At 46.3% G+C, this 23,852-nt stretch overlaps 1 long non-coding RNA gene across 6 annotated transcripts in view; it reads right to left on the reverse strand.

Moving 5' to 3' along the window:
• The window catches only part of LOC142579873 (uncharacterized), a 205,075-nt gene that overhangs the window by 177,702 nt on the left and 3,521 nt on the right, over positions 1-23,852 (reverse strand). For all 6 annotated transcript variants that reach the window (XR_012827483.1, XR_012827484.1, XR_012827482.1 and 3 more), the window contains exon 2: positions 1,702-1,794. This is a non-coding gene — a long non-coding RNA (uncharacterized LOC142579873). The remainder of the gene's footprint in view (positions 1-1,701; positions 1,795-23,852) is intronic.

Below are 23,852 nucleotides of genomic sequence, written 5' to 3' on the forward strand. Positions count from 1 at the left end.
TCTATAAATTTCTCCTTCGCCACCCCTCCCCTCCTGGCCAATGCGCTTCCCCTTGTGGACAGGCTGGGCCACTGTCAAGGTCGCCACGCCACCTGCATTTGAACGGCTGAGCGCAAAGCTGACCTCAAGTGGAGCGCAGACGGGCGCGCCGGTGGCCGCTGGTACCATTTTTTCCATAGACTAAGTTAACGTAGTACATACACTAATTGCTAGTTTAATCGCTTCGGTATGGGCGGCAATATTTATTGTCTACTGTTTCGTGAAATTGACAATGGCATCCCCGGGCTTACATTACGGGCCTGAATGAACACTTTGCTCCACCAGAGCCGGAAGCTCCTAGGCTGAGCCCGGACCGGGGTCCACGCCAAATCTTGCTTAGCCGGGCCGAACTCGAGCCTGGCTTTCGGGTAAGCCCGAGGCCGTGCAGTGCTCTCCCCTACCCTTCCTATATGAAAAAGGAAACGAGGCAGCAACGGCTGCCGAAGGGACCGCTGTTTTACTTTTTGTGATACGACAGCGCAGAGACTGCACTATCTGAGCCTTGGTCCATGCGCGAGCATGATGGGGGAGGGGAATAATAATAGAAACGAGGTTAACGTATTCTCCATTAAAATTAAAGAGAGGAGGCAGCACCACTCAGTAATTAGTCGATAAATCGGCGCTAGTGGCGCACTAATTGGAGGACCATTCGCTTACCACGCTCCCGTTCGAAATCCAATAATGTTCTTGCGCAACGCATGAGCTGCTGTCGTTTTATGTTCCCCCTGATTCTTTCGCTTCTGACATTTTATTTCTTGTCTTCTCGTATAGTGTGGCAAGCGTAAAAGCTCCTTACCTGCAGGAAAAAAAACCTCAGGTCTGTTTGCAATTTTTCTGCTTCTGCGGCGGCTGATACGAGCCAGGATCGCATGCTTGTTGTGCCGCTCTTTGCGAGTGCACACTCGTGTGGTGCTACAAGATTTTGAAAACGTAATCTGGCTCTTCTTTCGCTCGAGCCTTCTGCATGGCAGCCGATACGCACGTGAGGATTGCGCGTGTTTATTAACGCCAATTACTGTCAGTGCATTCCTGCACTGCGAGGCAACTTCGCCATTCGGAATTAAATTAGTCGGCAGCCCAACTTCCCGATTACCTCACACGCTGGGCAACCCAACTTCCCGATTAGCTTATCGCAACGCAATGGTTTGCTCTTCGTCTCGATTTTCCAATTAATAAATTGTAAAGGAACTACAAGAAAGCTCTGACTGGCTGCCGTAAAGCGATAAGGTGTGTTCTATTAAATTTACTAGCTCGAGGTTTTTTTCTTCGCGAATCGTTCTTGGTCAACTTTCTCTGGGGATAGTTCTGGTGTCAGATTATGCACCTGGAAAGAAATGAGATTGGCGCGCAGGAAGCGGCGGACGTAATCAGGTTTTCAACTACGCGGTGGGCTCAGTAATCTTTCTCAGCGTTAGGCTATATCAGCGGTTCTGCATATACCAATATGTGGGGTATACATAACCTGTCGTCCATGGCGTGGCGCCAACGTGTTACCGACCCCATGGAAGAAAGGAAATCAGGCGGATAATGCTACGTCTTACTACAGCGCCCGTATATCTGCCGCCTCTAGTATACGCAACACACATTGCCGCATTGATCGCTTGCACGTATCTTGTGACACAAAGCAGCAACATCGCAGTGCTGTCAAGACCCAGTGCTCACCTTCTTTGTTTCGAAGTTTCAACTCCGGCCATTTGCTTACACAATGCCCCGACAGTTATACATCGGAGGTTTCGGTGTCCACTGCGACGCCACCTGCAAGAAAGCGAACCGTGGCAGCTCTCCTTAAACGGACAATAAATAGGAAAACGTATTTCAGCGGTATTAGTAAACCACCCTTCTACAATACTAAAATGCCATGGCACTCTTACCGTGAGAAGTGTGTTTGTAAGCCGGAAAAGAGGGGAAAACAAAAGAGGGACGGCGAGGCCGCATTGGACCTAGGCTCCCGCACTAGGTCCTCATGACGTCATAGGTATGGGCGGCGTCTGCAGGGGCCTTGTTCATTTTTTATAGGTAAAAATTTACTAGATATTGCATTGTATTGTATACATTGTATTCTATAGGGGCCAAAGACTAAACTTAACCAGTTTCAAGAACATTTTACTGAGCCTGCACAACCCAAATTTGAAGAAGAAAAGAACAACACTTTGAAATAATTTGCCGTCACTCCGACGTGCCGGCCCGGAGGTTTCGGTGCGAAATTAAAGAGGGAGAGAGAGAGATAGAGAGAGATCTGACCTACAATTTGTCTTCTAATATTCATCCTATTGGACCGAAATTAACGAAAATAGAGCTTTCAAAGAATATCTTTTTCAGTCTAAACGAATATATATACTGTATCTCTTTACTGTCCCTTTAAGCCAAGCACTAAAGAAACAAAATTCCACTGCACCGCCCGAACCGTCTTCCAAGTAGAAACCTGTGACGTTCCTGCACGGAAGACGAGCTGTGCTCGCCAGGTCCTCGGGGCCGAAAACAGCTCCATTGGGCCACATACTGAATTTCGGTCCCTACTTTCGGCGACATTCGGACTTGCGCGGGAGCTATCGTGTAGCGTCATGTCTCAATACTGTGTGCGGTGGATACTTGGCGCTTCAGCGTTTCTGCCACTGGCCTTTTAGCCTGATCTGTGCCTGCAGACGACGGGATGGTTACACTTCACTGCAAAATGTGACTAGGTAAATGTTTCGTTCATACCCTTGAGCACCTCTGGTTCACTGCCTTGGCCACTTGGCGGGTATTGGACTCGAGCTCCACCACTGGAAATGCTGGCGCCACTGTCGGCGTGACGTGCTATTAGGGATCACGTGGACATAGCGGCCGCGTCGGCTGCTTCGGGAGCGCCGAAGCGAGCTGAAAGCGAGTATAAATTCCCTCGTACGCTGCGGTGCTCATTTAGTGGCGAGATTTTCACGCTTCGAGTGTCTCCTTTACAACGATTGAAAGCACTAATAGGTAGTGGCTGCCTTTGAAGGCGCGCAACATGGCAGGCTACTGCTCGGTGCCGCAGTGCCGGACGTACGCAACGGACCCCGGTGTCAGCCTTATTCATACATAGCCGCAGGACAAGAAGATGCGTGAAGCTTGGCTCGCGAAACATAAAAACGGCAAACAGTCATCGGCTACAACTGGGTATGCAGCAAGCACAGACGCGAGGAACATTTTTGCTGCGGCTCCGGGTCTGCGATGTTCGGAAAACGCGCACTGAGACGCTCGCCCGAGTCCGCTGCCCGACTAATGTCATGACGGTTTGGTCTATGAACTTGTCGATGCTATAGATACTGGCAAGTTCACTGGAGTGGAAATGGAGCGGTAAGAAGCACATAAAAAAAAGCATGGCATATGGTCATGTTTGTGTTATGAATTAATGCACTGGATTACAAAAAAAGAAGCAGTGGGAAATCGTATGCTGAGAACACCGATAAACATATAGTGCGGCGCAACTCGAGAAATAATATTGAAACGTCCAAGAATTTAGAAGAAAAAAAAAAGAATAAATCGTTGCGACAGCAGATCACAGTCCCCATATATAGGCGTCGAAGTCTCTACAATGAAATTATTTTTGGACAGCTCTGATAGCACCCACGCAGCAATGGTTGCTTGTGTTCTGTCAAATCCTCATGTTCGGCGGCCTAAAGCTCATGGCACGGTGCGAAAACGCGCACGCGGCGAAAGCGAAACAATGCGCGGACAAGCATGCAGACGCGCAGTCGGTCGGTGCGAACCTGTGCGATCGCTGCATTAAGGCTTCATTCTATTACGATCCATTTAGTTATACAAACACTATAAGAACATATTTCACATAGTTTGCTCTCAGCGTTTGCCTACCTTTCCCGCAAGAAGTCGGTTCGGGAGATTGCATCGCGGCGACCGCGCGCAGTGGCATTCACAGTACGTATTCGGTAAAGAGATAGCGTCTGTAAACAATTCTGTGCTTTCAGTTTGCCCAAGATTATTATTCAGACATTAAAAAACTTCTCTCGTTTCGAAAGTACTTAGATAAATGTCCGGGAGAGCTCCCGCGGGGTGTTTTCAGTGAGCTCTGACAGCAAGACCTATGAGGAGCGCGCCGCGTGATCCCTCATACAACGCCAGCGAAGCGCTTCCGATAGATGGAGACTTCGTAACTCCTTGCCGCCAATATTGGCAGTGGTATCCTGCGTAGAAGTAGCCAATCGACCCGAATCGCGGTGTACGATGCGGCGGTGTGAAGTGATGCAGGTGTTTGAACGATGCGGCCTGCCGCTCAGAAGCTACATGCTTGCTAAGAACAATTCCACATGCTTCGAAGAAGCCGCGTAGTGAGTCGACACCTACACTACGGCGCTATCATTTACTATGCGCTACCGCTGCATACGTGGTACGATGAAACTTTGCGCATGCCAAAATAAACGCCAGCGCAGTAGTTGTGCCAGAATACGCTGGGGCAGTGCACATGCATTCATATACGACGCCAAAGCTTGCATGTGCGCGCCGCCGCTTGACCTTTCAGCTCCGCTCAGCCCCCATGCGAAGCCCGCGGCACTACGCGCGGTAGTCCACCACCCACGCTGGTCGGACGCTGTTCCGCGGTGGCGTCCGTCTTCGAGCGGCCCCGAGTGCGCCGCGTGACGTGCACAACGCGCGCGCGCGGGACCCGCTGCGTGGGGACGGGGCGGCCCGGTCCACGGCTGGCGCTCGCCTGCCACCGGGCTCGGCGGGGAGCGTGTCGGCCCGCCGCCGAGAGAAACGAATGTCTCGCTGCGCGCACCCTGCTTAACCCCCGTCATCTTTCCTTCCCGCCGCGGTGCGCGCGTGGCCCGTGACAGCCGAGCCTCTCCCGCGGAGAGTCGCATACGGGCGGCTGCGGTGAGCGCACACACACACACGTGCACAGCGCGCGGGAACCAGCGCAGCATTAGTGGCCGGCCGCGCATCAAGTTGACCCGCGCCTGACCCGCTTCGTTTTTCAAACCCGGGGAAGCCCACGCACGCACGCAGCGGCAGCGCCTGTGTGCATGCGGGCTGTCCGCCGCCTGACGCCACCGCGATGCATCCTCGCGCGCCCTTCGACGCTTTCTTCGCGTCAGCCGCCGGGAGACAGCCGCAATCAGTTTGGCGCTCGGCGCGCAGCTGCCCTGCGCGCGCGTATGAATTAGCGCCGTACGCGGTGCACGCGCTGTGGCGATTTTTCATCGATGTTCTGGAGGCAGACGTGTATATCTTGCACGCGAGTGCGTTTGGAATCTCTGTTGGTGCGTGTGCGCTCTGGAAAGGTGGGAACGAACTCGCATAATTATTCGGGTGTTCTGGATACATTTGTTACTTCCACTATTGGAACCATCGGTCTCTCCTCTGCATACATATGTACTGTTTTCTTTTAATTATTATTTCTTTTACTTTGTGTGTGCTTTCGTTTAAGGATATTCTTCCAGGAATCGCCTGGAGCATACAGATAAATTCGGCTTGTTCAGGTGGATTAAGCGGACATCTCTTACACGACGAGTACCTGATTAAAAATATCCACTAATTAACCTTGCAATTATGCCCTTTCCGATACATGGACATTGCGAACTTGCAGTCTTGTTCACTTGCAGGAATCCCACGAATAGGACGACTAATATCCTTCCTTAAAATGTGCTACAATATAGTCATTCCAGCTGCCTGTCTCTAGCAGTTTGGGACGTTTGCCAATGCATTTTTAGCAGACTTTGGGGACGTATATCTTTAAAGTAATGCTGGCATTCAGATTTCTGTTCTGTTCTGTAATAAATAGATTATTGTCGAGAGACTCAGATAGAAAGTGCGTCGTCTGCTCCATTTCTGCAAGATCTAGAGCATTAGTAAATAAACAAACAAACAAATAAATAAATAAATAAATAAATAAATAAATAAATAAATAAATAAATAAATTCGGGCTGCTCAGAAAAGCTGACAAGATGTACCAACCAGCGCAAATGTACACGCTGCTAAAAGCAAGGTATGTATGTATGTATGTATGTATGTATGTATGTATGTATGTATGTATGTATGTATGTATGTATGTATGTATGTATGTATGTATGTATGTATGTATGTATGCATGTATGTATGTATGTATGTATGTATGTATGTATGTATGTATGTATGTAGAGCGCTTTTTCAGACTATACAATCTTTTTTTTAATAAAACGGCTGTGAGCGTAGAGCACGTGGCGTTCTTGCAGATGTTTTAGGGCTGAGTGGACATACTTTGCCGCTAATAACGTAATAATGTGTAATGAGCATTTGTTAATATTTTATTCGACCTTTGGTGGCAGTTGTTTATATGGTAAGTTTGGAGGCAGTCATTTCACAGCCATCCCCAATTTAAAAACAAACTTGAAAGTGGCACCTGATTCGAGTTATTCACCGTTGAATTTCAAGGCTCCATCCAGGCAATACTAAAATCGAGCGCACCGGTAGTGCAGGAAAGGCAGCCCACCTATTACGTCAGACGGAAATGCCCCGTGACGAAGGGCGTGACGAAGCTTGATTGATGGCATGTTGCGGCAAAATTGATACGCCACGCCACGGCCGTGTGAATCCTCATCGTGCGTAACTTCATCGTGCGTAAGGTGAGTGAAAATGAGAGAGAGAGTTCAAGTTGAAGTTAAATTTATCTTCATCAGTAGTACAAACAGTAGTATGAACATGTGAAGTATAATTGGACAATCGGAGGTACTCAAGTAAAAAAGGGACCTCCTAAAAGAAACAATTGGGGGTTAGTACAATTGTGGCAACAGTAGCAGGCTGCATCATACAAAGGTTGTGTTTGTCAGCAATAACAAAAACAAAAGAAAACTGGATAAAAAGAAGAAGAAAAGAAAAAAAAACAGAGCTTTGAATGCAAAAGTGTGGTATAGTAGTGTGTGGAACATGCGACGCGGAAAAGTCTTCGTCGGGAAGAAAAAAAAAACAGTGTTTTAATACAGAATTAGGTGGTGGTAGCATGGGGAACAAGCAACGCTGTAAAGTATAATTACAGCAGGTGCCACAGGGACAGAAAAATGTATATATAAAAAGAAAATTATACAAGAATAAAGAAAATTAGAGCAGAATATAGGAAGGCAGGGATGTTAACGAGTCAAGGGTCTAGTTGGCTACCCTACGCTGGGGGAATTTCCCCACTGGCTTCACTGCCGGTTATTTGTATGGTTGTGACTAACAAAATATCGAACGCCTCGGATCACCTTGTTCTAAAAAATTGTCGGTTTTACGTGCCGAAACTACGATCTGATTATGAGGCACGCCGCAGTGGGGGGACTGCAGAATAATTTGCACCGCCTGGAGTTCTTCAACGAGCACCTAAATCTAAGCACACGGGTGTTTTCGCATTTCGCCCTAATCGAAATGCGGCCGGCGTGGCCGGGATTCGATCCTGCGACCTCCATGTTGAACAGTCCAACACCATAGCCACTGAGCAACCTACTAAGCATAGCCACTAAAGCAGAATGCGTAAACGAGCCGCTCACAGTCGCAAATGTACCACCGTTGTGCCTCCAGAATAAAAAAGAAGAGAATGGTGCAAAATGAAAAGCAATCATTTTCTGCTGCTGAATAGCCACATTTAGAATGTAGACTAGTGTGATGATTCGCGTTAGGCCGCTTGCGCTGCATTATTACTGCCACCTTTTTCAGCGCGGACAGCTTCGCGTTCAGCCGCACTTTTTTTTTAATTTGAAGTATGATAAATAAGTCGCATGAGAGAGGTCAACGTTGCAGAGCAACAATGCTCGCTGCGTGCAAGTGAGCACGATATACAAATAAGCACTACACATTGAACATGCCTTAATTTTACATTTGACAATGGACAAAACAAGCACCGTACGTGCTCGGGTGGCCATGTTTGAGCCTGCTAGAATGAATGAGGAGTGTTGTGATTATGAAAAAAAAAAACAGAAACAAGAAAATTAACAAAACGGGCAGCGCAGCAACGACCTTTACGTATGTCCGAACCAAGCCTCTTCCTTTTCTTGGTCTCCTTTTTTGATGCATCCCTGAAAAAGGAAGTGCAGCGGGGGAAGCGGAAAGCTCCTGATAAATTTGGCCACCCGGCTTTCTTCAACTTGTGCCTAAATTCAAATGCGCAATTGTATTTGAAAAATCAAGCCCATGACCTCGAGCTCAGCACTTGACGCACTATTATAGCTATTATAGGAAGCCAGAGGACAGCTCTCCAAACGTTATTTGAACCTCACCTTGCGGCCGCTTGTTCTTACAACTATAGTTGTCCTGCTTTCTCGCTCGATAAGAACTGAAGGGCTCTCTCTTCTGATAAAGCTACAACTCACTTCTACTGTGTCACTTTTATGTAACCTACAGCAGCGTCTGAAACACGGTGACAACATTAGCACAAAACTGTTGAATCACCTGAGACATACGTTATGAGCAACTGCTGTATACCCAGGGATAACCGTCCATGTCACGGGATGGCTTTCCGGCAGGACCGAATCTATTTCGGTACTTAGCGCAAATGGTCATCAGGGTGGTGATGACAACTCTGTAGTCGCTTATTAAAACGGTTTCCATTGACAAGCTTGTCCGTGGCTGCAGAACCCTATAAGCTCCGTCAACACAGAAGTCAACACTTGAGCCTTCGAATTGAAAGCATGCGCTATGACCTACTGCTTCAGTATTTCTGGCAGCTGTATTAAATAAAGATGACCTATAGAAGTTGCGATACGCAATATTGTTAAGATATCATTCTTTCTTTCATTTCCAGGGATGTGAATGAAAGCATTCTATCGTCCGGCTATCATCATACATACAAAGTGCGCACTACTACGTGCCGACAAAGTAGTTAACGTTTCGTGGCAAAGCCCCGCAACGTTAATGGATACTTACGGCCACGCCAAAAGTGCGATTCTATTGGTCATCTCGAAAGTTCGTTCCATTGAAGGGCACCTCAAATGAGAAGGGTTGTTTATTCAGCAGTGTTTCTGTGCGATGCTTCGCAACCTGCTCAGAGTTTGCATGATTGTTTCTTTCAAAGTTCTTGAGATTTCTGCTGAAAAGAAACTGAAAATGATAGACTAGGCTATAAAAGACCAGGGAGTTTCCGCAATTAAGAGAATGTTGTAGTGTATGGAAGAATCGGGTGAGTCCTCAGAAAGGGCGGTGTCTGGGGAAAGTCGGTGAGTGACCCAAACTGGTACCACCTAAGCTGTAGCAACGTTTTACAACTTGGTCAAGGATGCGGGTGGTCGAGCGTTGTCGTGATGAAAAATGAAGCTCTTCCAAATCGACAATGCCGAGAGAGAGAGATGCAAATGAGAGAAAGGCAGGGAGGTTAACCAGACTTAAAACCTCCGGTTTGCTACCCTGCACTAGGGGAAGGGAAAGGGAAAGTAAAGACGGAAAGAAGAGCGTGACAAAAATAAAAGCGTGAGAAAAAAATATGAAAAGGGATGAAATGGGGTCCTTATATAGTCTTTCTAATAGGCCACTGTCACGTAGAAAAGTCAACAAAGCCTTGACCGACTTTTGCTGCGACGACCGTTCACGTCGGCATTCCAAAACTGACTGTTCTGAAAGTGGCCTGTCGTCAAGGCGTGCCAACGTGGTCGCTAGTGACAGCCGGTGCGCGCTGTATTGAAGACAGTGGCAGAGCACGTGTTCGATGGTCTCCTCGCCGCCGCAGTGACAATGCCGAATTCTCCTTAACTGCTACACTGAACGCATCCACTTGAGTACAGTACATACCTTAATAGACGGTGTCATTGCTCTTAACGCATTTTAAACATGAATGCGACAGCAGCGCATCGCCCTAGAGAGATACAAAAGGGGAGCAAAGACAGGGAGGTTAGCCAGTGTAAGTACTGGCTGGCTACCCTGTACTGGGGAAAGGGTTAAAGGAAATACAAGGAGAAAGAAGAGAAAAAGATTAAGAAAAATTCACACAGTAACGCGATGCTACGCGCTACAACATTCAAAGGCAGTGGCACAATTCACAAGCCCTTAAAAATTTAAACAGGGCCCTTAAGGCCTTGAGTGCCGAAACCCGTCTGGACCAGTGTTCTAGAACTTTTTTTCTTCTGTGAAGGGGTGATTGTCCCGTTTTTCGAGCGTGGTCGCGAGCACTTTTCTTGACACATTGTGACGGGGACAGTCACAGAGGAGGTGCTCGATTGTCTCCTCGCAGCCGAAGGTGTCGCAAGTAGTGCTGTTGACCATTCCAATGCGGAAGGAATAGGAGCTCGTGAATGCCACACCGAGCCACAGGCGGCACAGAAGTGTTGCTTCCGCTCGTGGTAACCTTGGTGAAAGACAAAGTTGTAGACGGGGATCCAATCTGCGGAGGCGTGCGTTCGTGAATTCACTGGTCTTCCACAAAGTCTGCGTAAGCTGCCGTGCGAGGGAGCGAAGACTCGTGGCTGCGTCTGTTCTAAACAATGGTACTGGTGTAATATGGGCACCATCGTGGGCCGATCGGGCAGCGTCATCGGCACTGTGTTTTCCCGAAATTCCATAGTGACCCGGTATCGCCTGGTAGATGATGTTGTGCCCCTTGTAGACTGCGTGATGGTGGAGTAGTCGGATGTCTGCGACTAATTGCACGTTGGGTCCGTGGTTGAAACGGGAAAGCAGACACTGGAGAGCTACCTTCTCCCCAGCGCATTACTTAATAGTGTGCGAGTTACTGTAAGTGATTGCCGAACACATCCAGTAGTAACTCCAGCTGAAACCTATTTCCGGCGAGTGCATTTTCCCGGTGAGTGGTGGAGAGCACAGGAACGCCGCATGACTCGCTTTTCCTATCTCCCCCTTGACGCGGGGCGCGGTATGCACCGAGTCAGACAACTCATGCCATTCTCGATCTGCTCTCGTGTGACACGTCAATGTGATTCGCCTTGCTAGCTCGTCGCCTACTGTTTACGTGGTTGTATACGATGCGCTAGAAATGCGATAAGGCACTGTCGCGTTCATATATAAGCGTTTCAACGGTAACTAATTCCCTTGCAATGCCACCAAACGCAAACTAACACAGTTTGTTTGTGAAGATTGTCTTTGGGCGAATTTCTTATACGCAGGTCACATGTCTCTAAGCCGATGTTGCTTCTTGAATCGTTGAATGACACCTATTTTTTTATTTCTAATTACTACCCGTTTCTCTATCAAGAGCTTGCTCTCTGCTCATGAGCAGGGAGTCATATGGATATGCATGTATATAGTGCAGCAGGTTGCCCTCTTTCGACTGGTCTGGTGCTTACGCTTTGCAGCTCATATGGACCGCGGATTTTAATGCATCCGATGGTTCAGCTGTCTCTCGTGTTGTGTAGTGCGCACGACTTATTTCGACTGTCCAGCTTATCTCGTCGTCAACAGCCGACGGTGGCCCGACAGTTCTTCTTGAAGAGGAGAGTCTCCACCAGGGAATTTGTGGCACCAATTCTGGACACAGCTTTCAGAAAGGTCGCTCCTCCATCACAACTGCACATACGCGTACCTCTTTTGTGGTTGTTGGCGCACTTACCCCGTTGTTAAAAAACAAAGAACAAAAATTCTTTGAGCGCCTAAAGTCGCCCTTTCTGTCATTCATATATGTTCGCGCTTCTTCATACAGGCACGTATTAAAGAAATTAGCAGGAATAGTGAAGCTAATAGCTGACGTGAGGATAATCCTTCCAACTTTGTGCAACTAGTAGGCCATAACAGCGTTATGCCATTATGCCGTGTTCCGTTTAATCATTCACTGCAATAACAGCATGAACGTTCTGGACGGCCTATATTTTGTACCCAACAACAAACGTTATAACTAATCCGCTGACACCCACTGTAGCCATAAGTCATCATGTTCCAGGTGAAACTGTATTTGTTATACTCATTTGTCATCTGATAGTGTCAATCAAGCTAATGCTAAAATTTAGAAATATCAAAACGCACACATTGGGCCGTATAACGTAAAACTATTCCAATATGTCTTTATTCCAATCTCCTGGGCCGGTATTTTGTAGTGATGCCTTTTCTCATTCTATGCTTTTTCAGGCTTTTCGCGCTTGGCCAGTGGTCAGAGTGACGGCCTGCCCACATTATCAACGGGATCAGGCGGCCGAGTGTGGTGGATCATAAGAATAACATAGAATAAGGCATAAGGCATCGCTCCAAAATTGCAGCCCTGACGTCAAATTTGCGTAAGCGCCGACGCAAGCACCGGGCGGTTACCCGCAGCATTGTCTGAAAATACCAATCAAATGCTCTCCTGGTTTATAGGAGGTCACTTTTGTTTGCTTTAAAAACGAATAACATTGCCTAGACTGAGCGGCTTGTCTTGACTAATTGGCTGACAAGAGGCGAAGAGCACGCTCAAGTGGAGAGGCATTCGATGGGGCCGAGCAAGTGCACTGAAAATCGATAACCCGATGAAGAGAGTGGTACCGGCGTCTGCGATTGGTCCACTTTCCCTTACTAGCTTGCGCTGGCTCGTCGAAAATCGCGGCGGCATGCAACGGAAGGTTAAGATTGCAGCTAAGACGGATCCTTGTCAAAAAAAGAGTTGGCAGAGCGAGGTTGTAAGCGTGCCGAAAGTGTTCCAAAGCGTTACAGGGCCACGCAAGAAGCTTTATTGCACGCAAATATACCCATGCTCTCCGGCTGGTGCGAGATAGCCAGTGCCTGAGCGACAGGTGGCAGCTATCTTTTATTCCTTTCGGAACGGGGCAGCCTGCGGGTATTCAGAGGAAAATTCAGTTTTGTTCGGCATATTATTGCATTCTTCACGCCTACACGTCACTTTCACGCGGTGAATTTTTGCGGTTTTGTGACGTCGCACAACAGGCAGGTGAAGTGGGTGCAGCCCGAAATTTTTTGACCAATTGCAGAGGGCTAACGGCGAAAAGGCGTCTAATCAGAAATAACTATTTTTCTTTTGCTTGGTCAAATCATGCATAATCAGTCTGTACATGACATATGAGAAGGGGAGCTGTCGCGGTTTTCGCGACTTCGTGTGACAGACAAGTGAAGTGGGGGTGGTCTAAAAAAGTTTTTGACCAATAGCGGAGGGCTGATTGCAGAAACGGAATAGAAAAGTTTGGAATAGTTTTACGTTATAGCGCCCATTGATTCACTCTTATGAAAACGCTTGACTGTAGAAAATTTTGGTCCTCGGCGAAGTAAAAATCTATTGGGCTCTCGTAGTCAAACCTTGCATTCTGAAACGATAGTTTCAATCTGAAGCGGCCGTTTAGCCTGAAGAGACGGCGCTAGCATTTTTTTTTTTTCGACATTGTTCGCGGCATGTCGTGTTTAGACAATGTAAATGAAAATTACAGATGCTTGTTAAAACTGCATACTTGTGGTTCAGAGCTCAACACCCTAACCACAAGCATGGTAGTACAATAATTTTTCATGGGCAGCATACTTAAATCATTTGTGAATAAGGGAATAAAACAATATATTTTTTACTTATGATGCGCCACTTACATGTCTCCCCGATGCGGACTAAAGTAAGCCTAACTTGAAGGAAGTGACAAAGAAAACAAGCAATATAAATAAATAAATAAATAAATAAATAAATAAATAAATAAATAAATAGAATAGTTTAATGCTAGGGTGCCTTTTCTGACAGCTGGTATAAACAAAAAGGAAAGCGTGCGCAGAGGCGCAAAAGCAGCTTATATGCACCGCATGGTGCTTTTGAAGCTGTCCTTTCTTGCCCATTTCTCTCTCCTGCTGCGCTGCCCACACGCTCTTTTCACCAGGGAACGGTCTCTTCTGACGACGAGTGTTTGCGTTACCTTCCCGGGCAATTTCGAAAGATCGTTTGAGCAGCTTCACTTGCCGACAGCGCACCTCCAAAGCGCTCCTGTCAGTCGCTACGCAAACACGCTTCGAAAAAGAAGAGGAACGTGCGACATCCACACACAGATAGACGGCCAAGAGAAGAGAGAGAAAAGCGAGTTAGGAGAGGCTTTGGCGAGACGTTTATGAAAGGGCCCGAGCGCAATTTGGTACCCGGACGCCGCGGCTCCGCCACCGCTTCCATTCAAGCTGTCTAAGATGTCAGCCGCACACGTTTCTGCGTAAGCGCCGGCTCGCGTGTTGCCTTCGTCGTCGCCGTTGGCGTGCGGGGGCCGATCCGGCGCATTTGCATGTGAAACGCGTAAAACACGCGTAAAACACGCTTTCCCGCAGGTCGTCAGTTTCCAGTCATTCCCGGCTGCACCGTAGTTTCTCGCTAGCAGCCGCCGTCGCTCTCCGCTTCCAGGTTTTCCTTTTGGCCGCCCTTCTGTTTTCATGACAATGCGTTCTTTTTCTCTCCTTCCGTGCTTTCTTCTTTTCACTGTTGCCCCGCGGCCATCGACGAGGCGCGCGCGGGCGCCTGATGCAAAGCGTCGTCACGCGCCGAGAGTTGCACTGCGGGACACGTGGCACTCGCGACGACGACAACTGAAGCGGCAGACGCCTCGCGCTGCCGCCGAGAGAAACAAAAACGGCCGACACGAGAAGAGCGCGCACCTCGCGCCAGAAAGAAGCCGTCAAGACGTGGGAACGGAGCGCAAGAGGGGTGGACCTCCAGCGGCGATTGCGGCACTCAAATCACTTCAAATTGAACGAAACAGTTTTGCCTCCCCGCGCGCGGAACTTTTGACAGCTCTCAAACGGTCGCAGCGGGGCGTCACGCCGCGTCCGTCTTCTCCCCCAGCGAGAGCGCGAAGGCGCCAAATGAAGCGGCTCTTGTTTGTTCCCCTCGCTGCGTGGGCCGACCGACACCCATGCGGCGACGGAAGGAGGGAACGGCGTTTTTGCGCGCCCTGTTATTGTACCTGCACGCCAACTCGCTCTGCCGCAGCCAAGCTTCTGGTAGCCTGGGAAGACGCGTCGCGGACCTCGGGGTGCGCGTATAGCTGCGTCTGTTCGTACGCTCTTCCGAGCCTTTCGCGTGACTCGCTTTTGTTGGCCTAAACAAAAGGAGCTAGCCGAACAGGCTTGGCTTCTATTCGTGTGCGAAGCCCAACAGCGTGTTGCGCGCGCGCTCCTTCATTGTGCGTCGCCGCCTTGTGTTGTGTGCGGGTTCCCGGTGCGGAACGCACATACTTATCGCCCCGGAAGGCCCACTGTTCTTTTTTGCAATTCCCCAGGGCGGCTATTGTTTCGCTTTCGAGTTCTGATGCGCGCGCGATGACTGACGGCAGGAGGGCGGGAGCGTCCACGCGGACGGCTCCCGTCGACTCGTCGCAACCTTCATTGTGGGAAGCATTTAAAGCAGTGGCACCGCATGTTTGACGTCGTTATTAGCCATTGTGTTCACGCGAAATCCCGTTTCTCGTTACTGTCAGCTTCGATCCACCTGAATGGACGTCATGCAGGAGCCCCCGTCTGACGGGGGAAAGCAGTCCGCGTGGCAGGACGTCAAGAAATAGAGGGAAAGGACGGGTAGCGCCTATTGCGAATCAAAGCTGTTGAGCACATCCTTAGACGACCGAGTGCTTCGACTGCAAATCAAAGCACTCTGATGTGGAAGTTAGGGTCGACTCGTTTTATTCGCTTGCACTAGGGACGATCTTTTAATTATTTCTTCATTTCTTTTTCAAGGTGAGCTGGAGCGGTGCATTGAGCGACTCACTGTTTGTTCAAAGGCGGAGGCGAGCGGGTGCTTTCTCTGTGAGACATTGTCCATGAATGGTGCACGATAGATGAGTGGCTGCGCCTCTGATAAATCATTTCTGAGAATGTTCGCGCCCGGGTGCGCGCGTGAGCGATTCACGGTATGGTGTGTGCACACTCGTGGCAATGGCACGCCCGAACCGGATGTCCATTAAACAGTGATGGCATAAAATTTTCGGCATGTCACTTTTTTGCACTAAATGAAAGGCAGAGCCCTCGAAATTTTAGGAAGAATTGTGGAAAATTAACTAAGACTCACCGATGAGCGAGTTCCTATGAATCATGTGTCTGTGTCGTTGAGTATCTTCCTGCGTCCATCTCCTAACTTTTGCACTGTTTTTCCACCATGAACACTGTGAGGCGCATGAATAATTCGCTGTGATGACTCGCCCTATATGAGCTAGTTTCGGTTCCGGTACACCAGGAGATGGATCCGTCATGCCGTCATGACACAGAAGTTTACGTTATGTCATGAGCGACTGCCAATACAACACGATTTTCTGCGAGTAAATGAACTTCTCTGCCATTACATTATGGCACAGAATTTTACGTTATCGCAAAAAATCGAGATGTTTTACCAGTCGCTCTGTCGTCTGATGTACCGCCGCTGCCATTGCGCGGCTTCCAATTCCTTTTAATCGCTTCGCGCTCGGACACGTCTATGTGCCATCTCAGGAACTTATTGTTAGTTTCGGTATATATGCGGCTCGCTGTATTATTTTGCCAGAAAGGCGTTCCACTAACTCACAGCAATAAATTGCCAGATAACAACTTCTTGTTTCCCTATACTAAAACTCTTACACTGGAACAGTAAGAGAAAAATTCAGCCAATCCTGATGCTGTATGCATTATTAGCGAAGACCGATGGCAAAAAGCACTTACGAACGAAAAACTTTTTTAATACGGTCCCTGGTGAAAAGGTAGACAAAACCCGGGGCACTACGCCGACCAAAAAAAAAAAAAATTTAACGAAAAGAAGACGTTTTGGTTCCCACACGGAGCCGAAACTTTTTTACCTGTGAAAAAGGCTCCCGTGTGAGAGCCGTAACGTCTTCTTTTAAATTTTACTTTGGTCAGCGCAGTGCCCCGGGTTTTGTCAACCTTTTCACCATGTTCTATCCCGACCAGACGGGCTTCCATCAAACACTGAACTTAATAAGGTCCCTGATTTGCAGAGTTGACAGTTTCTTCAATAAGTGGCTATCAACGTCTCAGCGCCAGAGTGGTGCTGTCGTTTTCTTTGCGCATACAGCCACCGCTCGTCATCCGCTTGCCACATCGTGGAAATATCGCCTCACTGACATCAAGAAACGCCGCAACGGAGAGAGTAAAACATCTTTATTAATAATATTTGAATGGCGAGAGCAGTGTGGGAGGAACCCTCAGTCCAGGGTCCCTAAGAATGGAGAAAACTGCGCTCCTGTGCGTGTATTTAAAGCGTGACTATCTCTGACGAGAGCCTCTCCATATGATCGAAACCCTTCGAAAACTGTTTTCCCAGAGCTCATCATTTAATAAACAACAACATAGACCGAAAGGACGTCGTACAAGCTGTTGCTGACGATTTGGGCAGTTGGTGTTAGCGCTTCGTTCTCTTCGTCAAGCGCACAGCTTGTGTATTCGTTAAGAATATACAGGGAGTTTCAGCCAACACTTTCAAATGTTTTAAAAAATCACCTGTGGTAGATAGCGCAATTCTACTTCATGAGCTGGTGTACCCGAAGAGGCGGACATTACTTGCGCAAAAAACTGAGATGCATAATCGACCAATTAGCTAAAATGCAATCATCATCATCATCATCATCATCATCATCTTTTATGTCTACTGCAGGACGAAGGCCTTTCCCTGCAATCTCCAATAACCTCTGCCCTGCGCCAACCGATTCCAACATAGCGCCCGCGAATTTCCTAATTTCATCGCTCCACCTAGCCTTCTGCCGTCCTCGACTGCGCTTCCCTTCTCTTGGTAACCATGCTGTAACCCTAATGTTCCAACGGTTATCTAACCTGCGCATTAAATGACTTGCCCAGCTCCATTTTTAATCCTTTCTAGGCTCATGGTGAAGTTTTTGTCAGGAGACCTGACCGCCGAAGCGTCATCACGCCATATGATGACAGATTAAAGACAGATTAAAGAATAAGAAATGATTGATAGTGACAGTTAGTGAATGATAACGTTATAACAGAGATTGGTAGATGTTAATATTGACTAGTAATGACTAATAATGACTTCTAATGACTTGTAATGACTAGTAATGACTCCGAAATGACCAATATGTCTAACGGCGGCTTGTAATGACCACAAATGATTAGAAATGACTAGAAATGTCTAGTAATGAATAGTAATGACTAAAATGGACTACCAACGACTTGTAATGACTACTAGTGACTAGGACATGGCCAATATATATAAAGACGGCTTGTAATGACCACAATTGATTACAGATGACTAAAAATGCTTACAAGTGAGCAGTAACGACTAATAATGACTCAAATGACTTGTAATGACTACTAATTACTACGAAATGACCAATAGCTGTAACGACGGCTTGTAATGACCGCAATTGATTACAAATAAATAAATATGCTTACTAGTGAGTAATAATAACTAATAATGACTGAAATGACTTGTAATGACTAGTAATGACTACGAAATGACTAATATGTCTCACGATGTCGTTTTCTAGATTTTGCGATTGGTGTAACACTTGGCAAATGAACATTAATTTCAATAAAACCATTCTGATGTCTTTCTGCAACAAATCTTCCCCCTCCCTTTTCAGTTACTCGTTCAATGGCCGTGCTGTAGATAAGGTTTCTGAGTATAAGTATCTTGGTGTCATTTTTACGCATAACATGTCATGGTCCAAACACATTGATTACATATGCAGTAAAGCACTAAAAAAATTAGGTTACTTGAGGCGAACGCTAACCCGATCTCCTAAAGACACAAAGTTACTAATGTATAAATCTCTAATCCGCCCTGTTCTTGATTATGCCACTGTAGTTTGGAGCCCGCATAAGCAGTTAGAGATTAATAAACTAGAAGCTATACAGAAAAAAGCTGTGCGATTTATATGTCATCGTTGCGATCGCGACTTTTCGCCCTCTTCAACGCTTTCTTCCTTGAACCTGAACACGCTCTCTTCTCGTCGCCGTGTCGAATCATTAAAATTCTTGCATTGCATTGTCAATTCTTTAGTTAGGCTCTCACATGATAATTACATTCACTTCGCGCCGGGATCATCAACGAGAAGACATCATGACCTAAACTTGATACCGTACTACTCACGTACTAACATGTTCAAATTCAGCTTTTTTCCCCGCTCAATCGAAGTCTGGAATTCATTACCTGGGTCCATTCGCTCATGCTCATCCCAAATTTTTGCAACCGCCATCCCAGATGCATAATCGTGCTCACCCATGTCTGACAGCATTTATATAACTTCTTGTGTATTTTTCTTTCATCAGTGCTCTTATTGTAAAAGTGTTCAATTGTGTTTATTTGTGTATTTTCCTTTCATCAGTGCTCTTTAAAAATGTTCACTTGTGTCTACCGCTGTATACTCCAATGTATTTTCTGCACCTTTTCTTAACCCACTCCTGCTATAGCGCAAATTGCGCTGCAGTATGTATAAATAAAATAAATAAAAAAATGTATTGTAACGACTACAATTCATTAGAAATTACTAAAACGCTTAATAATGACCAGTAATGACTAATAATGACTGAAATGACTTGTAATGACTACTGATGACTATGATATGACCAACACATCTAACGACGGCTTGTAATGCGCAGAATTGATTACAAATGACTAAAAATGCTTAGTAGTGAGCAGTAATGAATAAAAGAAAGAAGAGAAAGAGACAAGGCAAAGAGAAAGAGGCGAATGATAAGACGAGGAAGAGTAGGCTTTCGCCGTTCCCCTCTTAAGAGAAATCTTAAGAGACCCTGTAATTTTTTTCTCGTAATGGCAATCAGGATATCGGCTACACCCGTTTGCTCTCTGATCCAAACCGCTCTGTTTCTGCCTCTTAAAGTTATGCCTAGCATTCTTCGTTCCATCGCTCTTGGCCCGGTCCTTAACTTGATCTCAAGCTTTTTTGTGAGTCTCCAAGTCTCTGCCCCATATGTCAGCACCGGTAAAATGCACTGATTGCACACCTTCCTTTTCAATGATAATGGTAATCTTCCAGTCAGAAACTGACAATGTCTGCCGTATGCGATCCAACCGATTTTTATCCTTTTATGAATTTCCTTCTGATGGCCAGGGTTCCCTGCGATTAGTTGACCTAGGTAAACGCACTCCGTTACAGACTCTAGAGGCTGACTGGCGATCCTGAACTCTTGTTCCCTTGCCCGGCTATTCATCATTATCTTTGTCTTGTGCGTATTAATCTTCAACCCCACTCTTGCACTCTCTCTGTTAGGATCCTCAATCATTTGTTGTAACTCGTCTGCAGTATTGCTGAATATAAGAATGTCATCGGCAAACCGAAGGTTGCTGAGATATTCGCCGTCAATCCTTAATCAAAGGCCTTCCCAGTTTAATAGCTTGAATACTTCTTCGAAGCCCGCAGTGAACAGCTTCGGAGAGATGTGGCTCCTTGAGTGACCCCTTTACTTATAGGTATCTTCCTAATTTTCTTGTGCAGAATTAAGTTAGCTGTGGAATCTCTGTAGATATTTTCCAAGATATTTAGGTAAGCGACCTGTACTTCTTGATTACGTAATGCCTCTGATTACGGCTGGTATCTCTACTGAATCAAATGCCTTTTCGTAATCTATGAAAGCCACATAGAGAGGCTGATTGTACTCTGCGAATTTCATGATTACTTGATTAATAACATGGCTGTTATCCATTGTAGAGTATCCCTTCCTGAAGCCAGCCTGTTCCCTTGCTTGGCTAAAGTCCAGTGTTGTCCGTATTCTATTGCAAATTATCTTGGTGAATGTTTTATATAATACTGGGAGTAAACTAATGGGCCTATAATTTTTCCATTCTTTAAGGTGTCCGTTTTTTGTGGATTAGTATAATGCTTGCATTCTTCCAGTTTTCTTGGACCCTTGCAGTCAATAGACACATCGTATAAAGAGCCGCCAGTTTTCCAAGCATTATGTCTCCTCCATCTTTGATCAAATCGCCTGTTATTCAATCTTCTTCTGCTGCTCTTCCCCGTTTTATGTCTTGCAAGGCCCTTCTGACCTCGTCGCTAGTTATAGGAGGAGTTTCTGTATCCTGTTCATTACTGCTTCGAATGGAGGCATCCTGGCTCCTCTGGGTACTATACAGGTCAGTATAGAATTCTTCCGCTGCGGTTACTATACCTTCGAGATTGCTGATGATATTACCCTGCTTATCTTTCAGTGCATGCACCCTGGTTTGTACAACGCCAAGTTTCCTTCTCACTGATTTCAGGCTGCGTCCATTTTTTACGGCTTCTTCAGTCTTTCTCACGTTATAATTTCGAATATCCCTTATTTTCACCTTGTTGATCAGCTTTGACAGTTCTGCGAATTCTATCTGATTTATAATAAAAATATAACACACTAAACATAACTAACCGTAAAATGAAGGCAATGGTAGAATTTCAATTTCCGGTTACGCATGTCTGACATTGTACGAAGGAGCTATGCGAAAAACTGCGTGATACAAACGAATCGACATATAGATACAGAGCTTGCTAGCTGAACTAAACCAAAAATCCATTTTTGAGAGCGTATATCATGGCGTGTAAAGCACGTACAAGCTCAAGTTGAGGGCCACTGGAATCAACGCTCAAGGAGCACCCCAAGGAGCTGCGGCTGTTCCGAAGACGACAACTGCGATGGCACGAACATGATTGCAACACGACGCCACGAGAACGAGAAAGTGGACAATGAAAAGAACGCTGACTGCGATGTCGATGACGGCTATGATGCGACAACAACACAGACGATACCGACCATGATGAATATTATGACAAGAAAGGGTGGAAAACGAAGGCGAGACGATGAAGGCATGATGGCATAATGAATGCACGACGATGACGAATAATACGCGAAAGTCACATTGCTTTTGTAAAACACTGACGTGTAAATCAGTGCAGGGTCACTATAATCAACTACGTTGCTCAGAAAAGGCTTACTAAATAACCTTAATAATTACTTGGATACGTGATTTTTTATAAATGTTGCGTTCTTGCAAAGAAGAACGCCAGCGCCTAACTTCTTCGCAGTCACGAACATCGAGCTTAGGGGAATGACAGCGTCGGTATAAGAGAGAGAAACTGACGCGTCCGAGTTTGCGGCAAGTTGTTTTTTCATTCACTTCCATTTCCATTGATTTATCGCATCTTTATTTCATTTATCAAGCACAAGTAATTTCCCCTATGTTGTCCTTTGTGTTCAGTGTTTGTTGGCTTCTTATGATATGACTACTTGGGCCGTAGGTAATTCCCACTGCCACACGTAAAGTTGAACAGGGCTCAGGCAGTCCCGCTACGCTTACTGCAAACCGGGACGTACCCCACTCCGTATTTCGTAAATGAAATTCACTCCGAATAAGAAATTAGGAAAGAATGTAACGTGTGATCAGTGACATCAGACACATGCTGGCGGGCTGTCCCCCGACTCTCGCCGACCCCGAAGAACAATGGCTTTACTGGCACACGATTATATCAAGCTCTTCATATCAAGATCAACTACGGGCTGTCCAGAGGGTCCGCGATGGCGCCATAAGGCTCGGCCTGACGGTGCCGACGTGGACGCGGCCCGCCTCGGTCTCAAAAGACCGGGCTTCAGGACTCTTAATAAAGTATTGTGAATGAATGAATGAATGAATGAATGAATGAATGAATGAATGAATGAAACACAAAAAAGACACGCATCTATAGATATATACAGCTTCGCTGTAGAAAAGAAAACGAGTGCAGTAAATATTGGTTGTCGGTCTTTAATTTAAAGTTCCAGTAAAAAATTATCTAGTTGTTATTAGCACGACATTGTTCGCAGAGAGTAACAGCTTCTATAAGGTTGGAACTGATCTTATAGCTGCACGAAATAAAACTATACTATAGATAGTTTGCTCGGGCCAGTTCAACGCTCTGTATGGTACACATTATGGGCTATTGTTTGGCGTCCCCAGGATTCAAACGGCGTGCATAGCCAAACGTATTTAGTCTCGATGTTATTGTGGGAAAATAAACGTCGTTTCTTCAATAGCCGTAAGCCTTGCGTGCTGTTCCCTCGATATTAAGCTTCCGACACGTTAATTGCAGAAATACTCAACCCACTTGCGACGTGTGGTTCCAACTAAAATGTTAAAGTATACGAAGGACACATCGCAATCGTGTAACGAACTTAGGCAGCTGCGTGCAACTTAAAACCTGTTGAATATGTTTACGCGGCACTAGTCATCACTGGTATTAAAATCAGGATGCGCGTATTTGATTACACAGAGTGAAATGGGAGTACGGGCTGAGGCAGTCAGTGTGCGGGTGCTTCCACCCTTTTAAACGTGTGAATATGGCGAAATGTTTAAGGCATCTTGCACTAAGTCCAGCAGGTACCTTATTGCCATTTTTTTTTAAATGGCAACAGATAACAGAAAGCGCTTTCTAGACATTATTAATTAACTTTAGAAATGAGTTAACGTAGTTATCAGGGCCAAGGAAACAAACGTATAAGGGCCGGACACGCAAAGTACAGTGATCAATCCCTTTATAGATCCTTGTGTTTAACCCGCCGTGGTTGCTCAGTGGCTATGGTGTTAGGCTGCTGAGCACGAGGTCGCGGGAAAAACACCATAATTTTTTTTTAATTCTTGTGTTTAGTATGTTACACTGCATAATTCGGTGGCCAGAAATAATTTCTCTAGTACGATTTATGAAGGGCACGTGCACAATGCCGTCTATGTTTGCTTCATTTTCAAATCTGTTAAGCTCGTCGATTGTTGAAACGGAATATGCGCAGATGGCAGACAGTTTCGACCAAGAGTATACGATACGCGCATTTTCTTGCTTAAAAGCAAGTGCGCCATAAAGCAGATCATTTCTCTAAACACATTTTTCATGAGAGCAACAGAACGACGTATATATGTATATATGCTAAAGAAAATTCACGCGACAGGAACAACTCGCATGTGACTTTAGCAATGCTGGTCCAAGCTTTATTGTCATTGTATAAATAAACATCACATTCATCCTTTCCTCTAGCCGTGCAAT

This window comes from Dermacentor variabilis, chromosome 1 (assembly GCF_050947875.1).
Source record: "Dermacentor variabilis isolate Ectoservices chromosome 1, ASM5094787v1, whole genome shotgun sequence".
Taxonomy (NCBI): Eukaryota; Metazoa; Arthropoda; class Arachnida; order Ixodida; family Ixodidae; genus Dermacentor; species Dermacentor variabilis.